The sequence below is a fragment of the Phyllostomus hastatus genome, unplaced genomic scaffold (assembly GCF_019186645.2).
Source record: "Phyllostomus hastatus isolate PE091 unplaced genomic scaffold, TTU_PhHast_1.1 phas_contig_254, whole genome shotgun sequence".
NCBI lineage: Eukaryota > Metazoa > Chordata > Mammalia > Chiroptera > Phyllostomidae > Phyllostomus > Phyllostomus hastatus.
In genome coordinates, this window is record NW_025333810.1 from 5411821 (window position 1) to 5427823 (window position 16003).

Genomic DNA, 16003 nt, shown 5'->3' on the forward strand with positions numbered 1-16003 from the left:
ATATCAGTATGAAATAAAATTCAGTGCAGTGAAGATACTTTTTACCCATGTTAACAACTGGGTTTTTATAGATACTGATTTCCTGTTTCATAAGCCAGCCAAATATTTGCATTGTCTACTTGCTTAGCCAGGTCTAATCTGAGAGACCAAAGCCATAACAGAGGCACATAAAAATGAAGATCCGGTCTTGAGTGGGAATATATGACTTCAAATAAAGTTGCATCTCTCACTATATAACATTTTCATGACATGAGTCGAGTTAATGGAGTAGACTCTCTGGATTGTTTCACAGCCAGTGATTCTCTTTCTCCTGAACACCCAGCTCTGGCTGTGGAGCTGATTATTTCATCATGTTATAGTACTGGCTGTGAAAATGACTGTAAACTAAAAGCTATAGAAGATTAAGGCACTATATATGATTGTTTTATGAGGTGGAAATTTAAAGTTTATACAGCTATTAACCTGATCTAAAGTACTGATATTTGAAATATGCAAATCATTATCTCTGTTGTAAATATTGTTGTGCACTTGATTTAAAGAATCGTGTTACTCTTTCACAAAGCAGAGGTTGTGAAAGTTAGATAATTTTCAATTATGAGCAGAGTACAAACTGATATGGATTTTATTATGGTCATATTATCTGTTATGTGTCTTCCTTTGTGAAGTCATTTGTACTCTTATAATTGGAATCTATTTCTTGACTTAATTTGTGTAAGAAGTTAATGTCTTTGACCATAATATGTGCTGTAAAACATCAAATTTCCATCTTGCCAGACTTCATTTGTAGCCTACATAAAGAACGCTATTTTGGCCTCAATATAATTTCTGTTTATAGCAACTTACTTCTAAGGCTCTTTCCATTTATTTCTTCCTTATCCATAAAAATATAAATATATCATTGTAATGCCTAACTGGAAGACACAGTGGTCAAAGTGGTCTATCTCTTATCTAGATAGTCTAGAGCTAGAGAAATAATTTAACTTTCTCATGATAATAAAGCCAGTGGTGTCCAAGACACTTATCTCTTACCCTCCACTGGCTGCTTTCTCCTATACTGTCTCCCAAAGTCTGTGTAAAGATACAGAAAATGAAAGACATTTTATAAACAAGGGTAACTGATCACCCATCATCCTCATCCTTATATTAGCAACACATAGGATATGCACATGGTCTGTTTTTTACTTGGTTTAGTTTCTGTTCAAATGTCACTCCATCAGACAGGCCTTTTCTGACTACGATGTGTGAAATGATACTTCACCCCCCTACATTCCCTCCTTCCCCTTTTTCATTTCCCTCTGTTATGGTTATGTTTACCTGACATTATATTATATAGTTTAGTAGCCTGTGTCCCCCAAGTGAAATGTAAGTTTCATAAGGGCCAGCATTACACTTCACGATAGCGCAGCCTTACCCCAGTACCTAGAACATTGCTGACTCATAGTAGCTGTTCAGCAAATATTTTTTCACAAATTGGATTCATTGAGCAATTGCTATAAGCCAGGTACTTGCTGAGCTTTTTACATGCATTATTTCATTTAACTCTTATATATTCCTATGAAGTGTTCCTATTAATCCAACACAATGTTACTGTTATTAACACCATACACTATTACGAATGAGGGGCTGAAGCTTAATATGACAAATGACTTGCACAAGATAACACAACCGATAGGACTCAGAGGTGAGGTTTGAGCTCATGGTCTTAACTACTGTCTGTCTGGATTATAAAGTCTAGACTTTAGAGACCAGAATAAACTGTTTCTTTTAAGGAACATGGATGTGGGTTCAAGGGAAATGAAGTATCCTTGATTCCATAAAATGTTAAGTGGAAAAAGATTTTAACATATCAAAAACTATAAGATTTTATAAAAGGAAAATCATTAAATAGTAATACTGTGTTGGAGATCTGGGATTTTGGGAAAATGTAAGACTTGGTAAAATATACCTAGGTTATATTTTAGGTTAGAAAGACATCTCGTTCACCTTTAACATTTAATAATTAACATTTAATTATTAGTTAATAATTAACATTTAATTTAGTTCAAATTTAACATTTCATAATTAACATTTAATAATTAAATTCTGCCTTGATAGGTTGACTTGTTACATTTAATATTTCTTCAGATTTAGCTGGGGTTTTTTTAAAGAAATTTCTTTCTGAATGGAAATTAAAGTTCATGATTAAATTCAAGGGTATTAGGCAGTGAGGCATTAAGTTGAATCTTAGACAAATGGCTTGCCTGCCCCCTTGAATCAAGTACCTGGCTTCTTATCAGAATTTAGTGTGGGTTGCTAGAATATTATAGGCAGATTTTTTTAGAGGAGAGTAAATCTTTCTGTGGCTGAAACTACTGGCTAGTAGTGAGGAGACAGGTTTGTGGCAACAACATGGTCAAACAGATGTACACAAAAACATGAGAGGAAAGCTATACTTTTCGTTAGGTACTCTGTTTATGTATTTTAGTTTAACATCTCTTAAAGACTATTTTATACCCTGGCTGGTGTAGCTCAGTGGATTGAGCTCGGGCTGTGAACCAAAGTGTTGCAGGTTCGATTCCCAGTCAGGGCACATGCCTGGTTTGCAGGCCACGGCCCTCAGCAACCACACATTGATGTTTCTCTCTCTCTCTTTTTCTTCCTTCCTTCCCTCTCTAAAAATAAATAAATAAAATCTTAAAAAAAGACTATTTTACCTTATACTGAAGAATTACTTCTCCCAATATTACTGTTTAATGATTTTCCTTTTATAGAGGCTCCTGATATAGTTTTTGATGTTTAAGTCCTATTCAGTTTAACATTCAATTTAACATTCTTTTTCCTGAAATCTACATTCAGGTGCCTAATTCCTTAAAATTATTTGATTAAATTATTAAAATAATTTAAAATTTTAATGAAAAGGAGGTTGATAATAAATATATATGATTCAGTATTTATTTCCTTAGCAAATGTTTACTTAACACTCACTCTGTGCTAGGCAGTGTTCTTTATTACAGCAGAGGGCAAAATAGATGCTATGAAATGACACAGGTCAGGGAGGTAATGACCTCAGCATGATGGTGAGGGGTGAGGGTTTTGTGATGTATGCATAAGGAAGAGCTGCTTTCTTAAATCATTGTGATCATATAAGGTCTCCTAATGAATTTTGAGTGGAAATGTGAACCAGACCAACGAATTTCTGTGTGGTTATAATACAGTGGTAATCACAAAAGTACTTGTCAGTCAGTAAAACGTGAGTACTACCCTATGAAAACAGATGCCAGCTTTAAGCTGGTAGAGCCATAGTTTGGTGGCTGAATATCCTCCACAAGTGTCTGGAGAGTGTTTCTTGGTATAAATGAGGAACTGCAGGGGCCAGGGTGGCAGAAACAGTTGTAGAAGGAGAGAATGATGGGAGGGGAGCACAGATTTGAATTTAACAACTACTATATTTTGTCTTAAAAGGTCCATTGTTTATTATATGATTTAAGAAATTCATTCATTGGAGTAGAAACTCAGCATAAAATTTTACAAGTTTTTATAGTGGGTTTCTTAAAAAGATTTGTATTTAATAGTGCTAGTGAATATCACGGGAATACGTTTTTTCAATGAACCTTTTCTCCCAATTCATTGTGTGTGTGTGTTTCCGCCCCACCCCATACCACCAAGCAGTTAACTCAATTCTGACACACTCTACCTGGAATTAGAGTATGATCTCATAGGTTAAAGGCTCAGCCCCAGAAAACTTCCTCCCCTCCCCACACCAAGCTCAAAAGCCAATCACTTGCCCAGGTTGTCACTTGTGCTTCTGACCAACCGGTTTATAGATTGGGGGTTCCCATGACACCTTCCCTGGTATTGATTAATTTTCTCTAGCTCACAGAGCTCAGAGAAACATTTTACTTACTGGATGTTTGATTTATTATAAAAGGAAAAATCTCAGTAACAGTCACATGGAAGAGAGGCATAGGGCAGAGTATGTGGAAAGGAGCATGGAGCTTTCATGTTCTCTCAAGGCATGCCACCTTCCCTGATCTCTATTCCTGCCTTCACCAACCTGGAAGCTCTCCGAAGCCAGCACTTTTGGATTTCTGTGTAATGTCCATGAAATATGTAGTTTAATTTCATGGCTCATGGCCACAATTTATTAAATCATTGACCATTGGTGATTGAACTCAATCTCCAGCCTCTCTCCCCTCCCCAGAGCTCAGGGGGTGGGACTGAAGGTTCTACCTCTCTAATCAGTATTGGCTGCTCTGGCAACTGGTTTCCATCCTATGTCACCTTGGGGCTTTCCAAAAGTCACCCCAGTCTTGTAAGGAAAGATGCCCTTATAACTCTAAGCAGTTAGGAATTTTCAAGGGTTTTAGGAGCTGTGCTAGAAAAGTGGTCTAAAACCACACATCATTTCTTACTGTATCATAATATTACACTCATTAAAATTTTTGGAGGCATCTACGTAGCTGTGCTTTTGCAGTTAATTTTCTTAATGAGGTAATTTGAATCACATTTTTAAAAAGTGCTGTGTGTTTAAAATTTGTACCTAAGAGTGAATCTTTTCTATCTCTTGAAAATGAGATAAATATTATGTCCAATTAGATTTTGAGTAAGGGAAATGTACAGCTTGGAAAAAAGTTTTGGTCTAGAATACCTACATTCTGATTGCCTCTTTTGGATCAATTATTAGGTCTACTGAGCGTGGAAGAGCACAAAAAATTACAAATGTTCTCCTTAGGACTCTCATTAAGAATGTATAAATCTCCATGTAGACCTCTTGTGTGAGCAAAGAGAATTCCATTTTAAATGCCAGTTTTCATCACTACCAACCACATAATCTGGGACAAGTCAAACAGCTTCTTAAAATCATCTTCAGCTAACAATAACCCCACATAGTTGTTGTAAACATCATGTGAGAAAATCTCTGTGGATATGTTTTGGAAACTGTAAAATACCATATACTTTCTTATTTAAAAAGTTTTTCATTGGACAGGTGAATCAGAATAGAAGGCAAATTTGGAAGATTTTAAATTGTGAAGAAAAAAAACATTTATTGAGTGTATAGTGTATTGATAACACTCTACATCTATTTATTAAATCTTTTCAATAACTGTGAATTTAATATCAGTTCTACCCCCATCATTAGATGAGAAAATTCAGAGATTACAATTTACCCCAAATTACATTTCTTATAAATTTCAGAATTGAAATTTGAAATGTATTCTCTTTTATTTCTTTTAATTACAATCTCTGCTAGCATAAATTATGATGTATGGTCTCAGTAATATCAGTAGTTCAATAGCTACAACAATTTTTTCTCTGAAATCCAATATTCTAGCACTAGGATATAACAGTGAACTTGACAGTTATGGTCCCATCCTTTATGAAACTTATGAAACTTAGTCTAGCAGGAACTATATAGCATATTTTTCCAAGGGGAAGATACAGAATTTTGAATATTTAGCCTTCATTTAGTATAGTCTGAGAAGTCAAAGTAAACTTGGATTTTAGGCTTGATCCATTTAATAAAGTGCAAGAACTTGTCATAATACATATAACTTATAGTCTGCCTTTCAGTTTTTAGCTCAAACTTTATCAGCAGATATTTTAAGGAACAGCAATTGTTAACCTAAAAGCAAAACGTAAAAGGTATTTGGGGAGCACTCGTTCAGGCAGAAACTCAAATAGTGACAGCAAGGTTTTTATGAGAAATGAGAAGGGATAATTAATTACATGAATAGAAGGAAGGAGTATTTATAGGTGTTAATAAATAAGGAAAGTAATTTCTAAAATGTGCAAATAAACTGAGTTATGCTTTAGCTATACATGGTGATGGTAATTTTGAAGGATGTCTTTTAAGTTTTAGTCCAGTAGTCAGAATGTCACTTTCCTGTTAGCTTGGCAAACAGTTGTGTAGAATACAATGTTGGTTTGGCCCAGACCAAAGGTTATTTTGCCCAGTTTAAATATTTTGAGGATTTGAGGATTAGGATGTTCAAGGCAGTTCCTCTGCACTGGTAGCCCTGATTCCATTTTGGAGTGGCTCTATTTACATTATTTTTCAGTCAAAGTTAGACTCAAAAAATTAATAGACCTTGGAGACCACTAATGTTCCTCAGTTGTTCTCTTTAGTGTATTTCATCTATAAGCCTACCTGAAACTTTCTTAAATATCATGACATTTTTAGTCTGAAGAGCCAGGTTTTTTGGTAGTATGTTCCATATATTTCTTATCTACCCTATAAATATTTGAGGGATAATGGGAATAGGAAGATAAGTCCCAAGAGGTTAAAAGAATAAGGCATTGGAACATTTTAATGCAGGTTGAAGGATAGGATTTGGCATTTATATCAGAAACATTGTGTGAAGTATGTCTCTATATCATTTTATAGTATTTATAAAATATTCTATGCATGGACCCAGGAACTATGCCGAAATATACAAGAAAATGTATAAGGATTTCTGAAATCCTCTATGACAGGTTTGAGAATGGTTGCATAAGTTAGCATTTCCCTCCTGTTCCTGGTTGGAAAAAATAGCGAGGAAAACAACAACAAAAATTTAAATTTCCTTAAACTACATTTTTCATAAAATTAGGAGCCATATATAATTTGCAGACTTCAAAGTACATGCTGAGATAGCAAAAAGGACTTTAGCTTCTTGAGTCAATGCTGTGCACACAGTTTGCAGTGTGTGAGCCAGATATTGTCCCTGCTCTTTAGTACTTGCATCTCTTCACTTTCAAGATGCCTGAGGAAGTGCACCATGGAGAGGAGGAGGTGGAGACTTTTGCCTTCCAGGCAGAAATTGCCCAACTCATGTCTCTCATCATCAATACCTTCTACTCTAACAAGGAAATTTCCCTTCAGGAGTTAATCAGTAGTGGTTCTGATGCCTTGGACAAGGTATGCTATGAGAGCATGACTGACCCTTCCAAGTTGAACAGTGGTAAAGAACTGAAAATTGACATCATCCCTAATCCCCAGGAATGCACTTTGGCTCTGGTAGACACAGGATTGGCATGACCAAAGCTGATCTCATAAATAATCTGAGAACCATTGCCCAGTCTGGTGCAAAAGCATTTTTGGAGGCTCTTCAGGCTGGTGCAGACATCTCCATGATTGGACAATTTGGTGTTGGCCTTTATTCTGCCTACCTGGTGGCAGAGAAAGTAGTAGTGATCACAAAGCACAATGATGATGAGAAGTATGTCTGGGAGTCTTCTGCTAGGGGTTCCTTCACTGTGCAAGCTGACCATGGTGAGCCCATTGGCTGTGGCACCAAAGTGATTCTTCACCTCAAAGAAGACCAGAGAGAGTACTTAGAGGAGAGGCAGGTCAAAGAAGTGGTGAAGAAGCACTCACAGTTTATAGGTTATCCCATTACCCTTTATTTGGTGAAGGAATGAGAGAAAGAAATCATGATGAAGCAGAGGAGGAGAAGGGGGAAAAAGAAGAGGAAGGTAAAGATGATGAGGAGAAACCCAAGATTGAAGATGTGAGCTCAGATGAAGAGGATGATAGTATTAAGGATAAGAAAAAGAAAATGAAGATTAAGGAGAAATGTATCACGAAGAACTGAACAAGACCAAGCCCATTTGGACCAGAAACCCTGATTACATTGCCCAGGAGGAGTATGGAGAATTCTATGAGAGTCTTACCAATGATTGGGAAGACCACTTGGCAGTCAAGCACTTCTCTATAGAAGGTCAGTTGGAATTCAGGGCATTGCTATTCATTCCCTGTTGGGTTCCTTTTGACCTCTTTGGGAACAAGAAGAACAGAAACATCAAACTGTATGTCTGCCATGTGTTCATCATGGACAGCTGTGATGAATGGATGTCAGAGTACCTCAACTTCATCCATGGTTGACTCTGAGGACCTGCCCCTGAACATTTACCAAGAGATGCTCCAGGAGAGCAAAATCTTGAAGGTTAGCTGTAAAAACATTGTTAAGAAGTGCCTTGAGCTCTTCTGTGAGCTGGAGGAAGACAAGGAGAACTATAAGAAATTCTATGAGGCATTTTCTAAAAACCTAAAGCTTAGAATCCATGAGGACTCAACTAATCGGCAATGCTTTTTTGAGCTTCTGCACTATCACACTTCCCAGTCTGGAGATGAATGACTTCTCTTTCGGAGTATGTCTCTCACATGAAGGAGACCCAGAAGTTTATCTATTACATCACTGGTAAGAACAAAGAGCAAGTTGCCAACTCCACTTTTGTGGAGCAAGTACAGAAGTGGGGCTTTGAGGCAATATATATGAGGGAGCCTATCGATGAGCACTGTGTACAGCAGCTCAAGGAGTTTGATGGGAAAAGCTTGGTCTCAGTTACCAAGGAGGGCCTGGAGCTACCTGAGAATGAAGAGGAGAAGAAAATGGAAGAGAGCAAGGCCAAATTTGAGAATCTTAGCAAATTCATGAAAGAGATCTTGGATAAGAAGGCTGAGAAGGTGACAATCTCCAATAGGCTTGTGTCTTCATCCTGCTGTATTGTGACTAGCACTTACTGCCGGACAGCTAGTATGGAGTGTATCATGAAAGACCCAGCACTTCATGATAACTCTACAATGGGCTACATGATGGCCAGAAAGCATCTGGAGATCAACCCTGACCACCCCACTGTAGAGACTCTACGGCAGAAGGCAGAGGCAGACAAGAATGACAAGGCTGTCAAAGACCTTGTGGTGTTGCTGTTTGAAACTGTGCTGTTCTCTTCTGGCTTCTCACTTGAGGATCCCCAGACCCACTCCAGCCGCATCTATTGTGTGATCAAGCTAGGCCTAGTGATTGATGAAAATGAAGTGATAAAATAAGAACCCAGTGCAGCTGTTCCTGATGAGATCCCTCCCCTTGAGGGTGATGAAGTTGCCTCTCGCATAGAAGGAGTAGATTAGGAGTTTCTACCTGCAGACCTTGTGTCCTCTGTGTAGTGTCTTCATGGCTTCCCCAGCAGCGCTGACTGGCCCTAGACCACCTGGTTTCCTCTGCCGTTTAGTGTTTTTTTTCTCCTGTCTTTGCCTAAGGCAGGTTTTGAGGGCCTCAAGCCTTCTCTTCTCATTTGACATTGGGTTTAGGTGCTGTTGTGTATTTTTATTTTGTTCTAAAATTAAAGTATGCAAAATAAAAGAAAAAGCACTTTAGATTGAGGGGCAGAAGTTGTGTAGCACAAAGTTAAGAGAAGGTATGATCAAAGAACCCACCTCCAGTAGATCTTACCAAACTTCAGCAGATATATCTGTTGAAAGTGAGGATGTTACCCTAAGTTTAAGGCTATATTCCTTGCTTGTGTCAATGCATGTGGGAAATGAGTGAGGGAATGAAAATGCGTACATAACTCAAGTGATACAGCCAAAGCTCCACTTGAGGAAAGCTCAGAACCTTAAATACTAGTATCATTAAAACAAAAATAATGAAATAAGTGTTAAGTATTCAACTCAAAAAGTTAGGATAAAGCAAATATACCAGTAAAAGGAAAGCAGAAGAAAGGAATTATAAAGGTAAAAACATAAAGGAAGGTATTTGAAAAGGTATTTGAAAAGGTATTTTCAAAAAGGTATTTGAAAAGGAGAGTCTCAGTTCCAGACGTCAAGTGGGCACAGCTACACAGCTAAGAGGAGGCATAAAATTTGCTCCCCTCCTGCTGGCTCAGCTGGTGCCACCCCTGAGGTTAGATTGTCTTGACATGTTTTTCCAAGGCTTGGTGGCCCAGCCCTGCTGAGCTTGCTCCTGCAGTGAGGATAGGTGGCTGCTCCCAACCTGAACTGGCAGTGCTCACTTACAAGGGGTCCTAGAGTTAGAGACTCTAGCAGATACTCGTGGTGCGGCTCTGGAAAAGAGGCCACATTCTCCCCACTGAGTGCCTGATCATGCTGCCCCCAAGTAGGGGACGCACTAGCCCTACACTCCCAACCCAGTCTCCCCATTCTACCAAACTTGTACCATGTGGAAGGGGCAATGGGGGGTGGCCAACTTGGGCCTACTCTACAGTCTTTCTTCAACAGATTCTGGAGGAAATTCAGGCAACCTTGGGGTCACGGAGTAGCCAACAGGTAGACACTGACCTCAGAGAACCTTAAACCTTTTATTGATCTGCCCCCAGCTCACAGCTGCAGGAAGGCAAACCCTCTATATAGCTTGACACCTCTCCCACACATCAAGACCCAGTAGACACAGCCACAATCAGTGAATAGCCGTGTAGGTCCAGACAGGTAGCCCAAGGCAAGTTACACACAACATCTGACACTGACCTCCCCCAGAACATTGTCCTGGTGGGCCCAGAACCAGTACAACCAGTGGTGAGCTTCAAATCTTACTAGAGCTTGACCCATCTAGCCACACAAATGGCACAGCCAAAGGGGGACTCTGGTTGGCAATAGACCTGGGAACAACTCTGCCATGGATGGCAGACCCTGAACTGTGACTCATACACAGTGATGGAGGTCTCTCCTTCTAGTCATCCAGTGTGAGGGTTAACTGCACCCAGAAACAGGCCAACAGAATTCAAAACTCAACTACAACAGAAAGGGATACATAACCCAGCCACACACACACAAATATCTCTGGAGCATCTAGTTCAGGTGATACAGAAGATTATGCCACTGAGACCCACAGGCACCTACGTCAGAAAGCCCTCATAACAAGCAGATCTCCTAATACACAGAGTTAAACACAAAAAGGCAGAGAAAATGGGGAGACCAGGAAATGAAAGAACCAGAGAAATCCCCGAAAGAGAATTAAATGGAATGGAAGAAACCAAGATACAAGATGCATAGTTTGAAACAGTGGTTATAAAGATGCTCAAGGACTTTAGGGGAAGAATGGCTGATCTTAGTGAAAACTTAAAGAGATAGTAAGCATTAAAAAGGACATAGAAACCATAGAAAAGAACCAGTCAGAAATGAAGATTACGATATCTAAAATGAAAAGCACACTAGAATGAATCAACAGCAGGTTAGAGGAAGCAGAGTATTGAATCAGTGATTTAGAGGACAAGGTAACAGAAAGCACCCAAGCAGAGCAACAAAAGGAAAACAAAATTTTTTTACCAAGAGAAAAGTCTAAGGGACCTCTGGGACAACATCAAACCTAACATCCATTGTGGGGTAACTGAAGGAGAAGTGAGTGAACAAGGGATCTAGAACATGTTTGAAGAAATAATGGCTGAAAACTCCCCTATTATGCTCAAGAAAAAAGTCACAAGTTCAGGAAGTACAGACAGTCCCTAACAAGATGAACCCACAAAGGCCCATACCAAGACACATCATAATTAAAATGGCAAAGGTAAAAGACAAAGACAGAATCTTAAAAACAGCAAGAGAAAGACAGTTACCTACAAGGGAGCTCCCATAAAGCTGTCAGGTGATTTCTCAACAGAAACACTTTAGACTAGGAGGGTTAGCATGAAATATTCAAACCGATGAAAAGCAAGGACCTTCAATCAAAATGACATTAACTAGCAAGAATATCATTTACAATTGAAGGCAAAATAAAGAGCTTCCCAGACAACAAAAGGCTAAAGGAGTTCATTATCACCAAACCAGCATTGTAAGAAATGTTAAAGTGCCCTTTTCAGGAGAAGAAAGAAGAAGAGAGAAGAACATAGGTATAAAGAATAAAATGGCAATAAATAAGTATCTATCAGTAATAACTTTAAATGTAAATGAATTAAATGCTCCAATCAAAAGCCATGGGGTAGCTGAATGGGTAGCTAAGTCATCCTTGATGGATGACTTAGGAGCACACATGCTCACACAGTGTGTGTTGTAAGAATTCAGAAGAGGAACAAATGGCTTGGAAATGTGTAAGAGAGGATGATGGACTTTAACTAGTTTTTATGGATAGGCAGAAGGAATAGGTAAATTATTTGGGGTTATAGTAAGGGAATAATCTAAAACATGGGGAATTCCAAGACTTATAAGAAATAGAAGGTAAGTTTGACAGAAACAGATGATTCAGAAAGATGAGTAATCTGAAAAGTTTAGGTAAAAGTCAGATATTTGAGATGATTTTAATACCCCGATTAGGATTCATCTATGGACAGTGCCATTTCACTGCAGGTTAATAAGCAAAGGGTGAATATGAACTGAGCACATCTAAGGTACCGTTAGTGATACCACCTACCTCATTAAAATACTGAAGCCTATCCAGCCTTTTAATTGCTTAAAGAAATTCATTTATTGGCACATTTAAAAATCAAATCAATTTTTATTTTACCATGTTTCACAAAGAACTTGTGTAGCCATAACCAAATTATACTAAAGTGAAGAAATGCTAAAATAGAAATAGAAACAAGTTACCAATACCAGAGAAAAATAAGTAATGGTGAACATTTAATATCAGTAAATAAAATAAAAAATATAGGCTGTTAAAGACCTGTAATAATTCTGTATTAAGCTTGAAATTTAGGTGTAAACCATTATAGAAAAAGAGTTAATTAATTTTGTGATGAGAGAAGAGGTAAGATGTTAATTTGTTTAAAGCACAATTTTACTACCAATAAGTTATAAGGGAAATTTCTTTCGAGATTTTTCATATAACAATGTCCTTAAGTAACATTTCTGCAAAAGTTTAGGAACATCACTTGTTGCTTTTCGTGTCCTTGAATAATAGTCAAAGGCATGGTATTAAAATTCAGCTTAATAGAGAATATTCTGTGTCAGCATTTCTATTTTTAATTTTTGCTGCATAGAGTATTAAATCCAGATTTATGGTCAACATGTTAATAAAATTAGCATTAAATACATTAGAAAATTTGCATATCTACCAAAATACCAAAACATATACCCATGACATTTACAAATATTTCATCTTAATCATAAACATGAATAACTTAACATTAGCAAAGTTGGTAGGAGATGCACATACTGGGTAAAATAACACCTTAAACCTGGGATGGTGTATTGTTGAAGTTGTTTTCATTCATGCTTTGACTTTGTGGAAAAAAAAAAGTCCACAATATGTTGCCAGTATTATATTTTATTTTATATTGTAAACTGTCAGTTCTAGATAATTTAATAGAGGGTCACCATCTCTTTTAATGTTTTACTTATCAAATTATGAAGTTAAGAGACTGAGAATGTATTTGATGTTCTAAAATATCCAGACTAATGGAGACAACTGTGCTTGAACGACAAAAAAAAAAAAAATAAAAAAATAAAAGATCTCCAGACTAAGATTGTGAAATCTAAAAAGCAAGAAAAATCTTTACCAAGAAAAAGAGAAAGGCATTCTGACACAGAATACTCTTAATGTTGGTACTTCTACATTCAAGCAGGAGAAATGTGTCAAGGTGGAGAGAGGAGAGGTGATGAGGTGTTAAGTGAGGAGAGTTAATGAGAATTATGACTGAGAGAGAAGGTACCTGTTCTACCTCCCTGCTGAATTAGTCTCTTTAGTCACAGAACTCCTCTTTCCTACACCTACCCTCCTCTCTCTGCTCTACAACCTGCAACCCACAAACCCTTCTGAGGTAGAAAACCTCTGATGATGATGTGTAATTTCTATTTTCATTATTACTCAACTTTATTTAATATGGATATTCATAAAGTATCCCTTAAAAGTGTCCTCTTCCTCTGGGCTCACATTGAACTCTGCAATAATATAGTAGTTTATCAGCCTGCTATTACTGTTGGTTTTCTATGTCTGACATTCCCATTAGATAATAAATTCCTTGAGAATAATAAGGATATTTTTCTCATTTTTACATATCTTATAATGTCTAATCCATAATTCAGTAAATATTTGCTGTTATTTTCTAGAAGATCTGGACATTTAATCAATGCTTTATATATTTGAAAATATGTGATAACCAAGACTTTAATATTTTTAGAACAATGTACAAATTTTAGCTTTTAATGTTTCCAAAGTTTAGCATGGTTTAGATTTATGAATGGGATCCCTTTAGAAATAAGATATATTTTGTTTCAGTTCCAAGTATACAATAATTTATTTTTCATATTTTGATTTTCTTTTATTATTTTATGTGAGGAATTAGTGTTTCATGTAGTTATCATGCTCCTACAAACTTCATAAATATTTTTAAGTACAGACTGAAAATATTTTTGGTGCACTCTTACTCAGCTTATCTGTATTTTATACTGGGAACTATATTTGATTGGTTTCATAAAATTCATTTGACAACTTGACAAGACTGCTCTCTGCTATTAACTTTAAAGTGATGAAGCCATCTTATGTAATATTTAATATTCCTTATTTGTAAATTACTGCCCTGTATTAAACCATTTTAAGAGAAAATGAAAAAAGAACAGAACAGGCATTACTTGCTTATTTTCACTTTTTAAAAGAACCATTTATCCTTCTTGACCATATTAACTAAATTAGTGTTCACCTTCTGCTACATTGTCCTTGAAGGGAACAATTTAATTATGCCACAAAGATTTGTCCCACATCCTACTTTACATAGACTAAATTTGCATGCTAAGAATTTTAGAGATATTGAAATTACAGGATTTAAATGAGAAAGACCAAGGACATTAAAAATGTATCTTCCAGGGATTTTTTTTAAAAATGGAAAGCCTCTTTCACATATATGCCTTACAGAAAATGAAACTTGAAGTTCTTTCTTGTTATTTAGGTAACAAATGATGTACACTAAAACTAGACCAAAGATGAAGTCATATAATTGAAATACCCATACAGACAGAGAAATTATAATCTTGTGGATATCCTTGAACCTTGATTGATGACTATTTAATGAGAAATAAAATCAAGGTCAGCAGCTATCTATTGTTATAACTTGTTGTATGTCTCTTAATAATAAAGGGCCCTCGTGTTCCAGTCATGGCTCTCACTGTTATGTGGTCTCACCATTCAAGATATTTTCTAATGGTGGACTCAAGAGGTGTGATTTTTAGCAGTACTTTCTAGTAATGCTGTGTTCTCTTTTACATAATAAATCTATATCTTTTTGTCCCTAGAATTACTTTATTTGGAAATAATTTTTTAATGTCCATAATACTGAACTGTGAGTAAATAGAGTTTTTTTCACCTTCTCTAGAAATTTTAACTTTTACAAGACTCCTTCACTCCTAGTGAATGTGCAATTTCTAGAAGGTAACCAGTATTCATATGAAATATATAGGTCAAAATTTTGTAGGAATTCACATTTTAAGCATTCTCTGTCTCTTCAGTTGACATTCAGTAAATATATATTGAGTGCCTATTATATAATAGGAACTGTATTCAGTACTAAAGCTACAGTGATGACTATGATAATCTTTGTCCCAAAAGAAATTAGAGTCTGTTTGGGAAAACAGATAGGTCAATAGCAATTCTGATTGAGGAGATAGACCCTATTCTAGAAGAAATTTTTGGTGTTTTAGAGGACATAAGCAAGGCCTGTTACCTGGACAGTTCAGGGAAGGCTTCCAAGAGTTGTGAAGGATTACTGGGGTATACTGGTGATGGTCCCAACAGAGCACAGTATTTCAGCAAAGGAGCTGCATCTAATCTTGGGATGAGAAATTCTGTGGTGCATTTGAGGGATTTAAGGATTCCAGTGGATATGCCTGTAATGGAGAATATACTAGTAGGCAGGGGAAGGGGGTGAAGGGATGTGACAGGCAGAATAATGGCCTCACAAATGTATCTGCTCCCCAACCCCCAGAACCTGTGAATGTGTTCTGTTACATAGCAGAAGGAATTTTGCAGATGTGATTATGTTAAGGATCTAGAGTTGGAGAGATTATCCTGGATTATCCAGGTGGACACAACATAATCACCAAGATCCTTATAAGGGAAAGAGGGAAGGGGGAGAGTGAGAGACAGATGAGGAAATGTAAATATAGATGTATTAGCTGGAGTTGTTGCTGGTGGAAGTGAGGCTCTTTCATGGGATTGTGAGAAGCATTTCACAGACCCAACATGGAAGATGGTGCTATGACAAGATTTGTTTGGGTGGAAATAGAAAACTGCTCCTGTGTCCCATCTCTGTCAGTCCTGCCATGGAAGAAGTCCAACAGTGTCTTCTACTAGGCAAATACAAAGGCCAGTGTCCAGATTCTGTTTCA

General features: G+C 37.0%; 1 protein-coding gene and 1 pseudogene across 4 annotated transcripts in view; both read left to right on the forward strand.

Annotated features, from left to right (window-relative positions):
- Window positions 1-16003, forward strand: part of FER (FER tyrosine kinase) — a 399749-nt gene that overhangs the window by 205156 nt on the left and 178590 nt on the right. The gene's annotated exons all lie outside the window — the stretch shown is intronic.
- Window positions 6713-8869, forward strand: LOC123818030 (annotated as a pseudogene).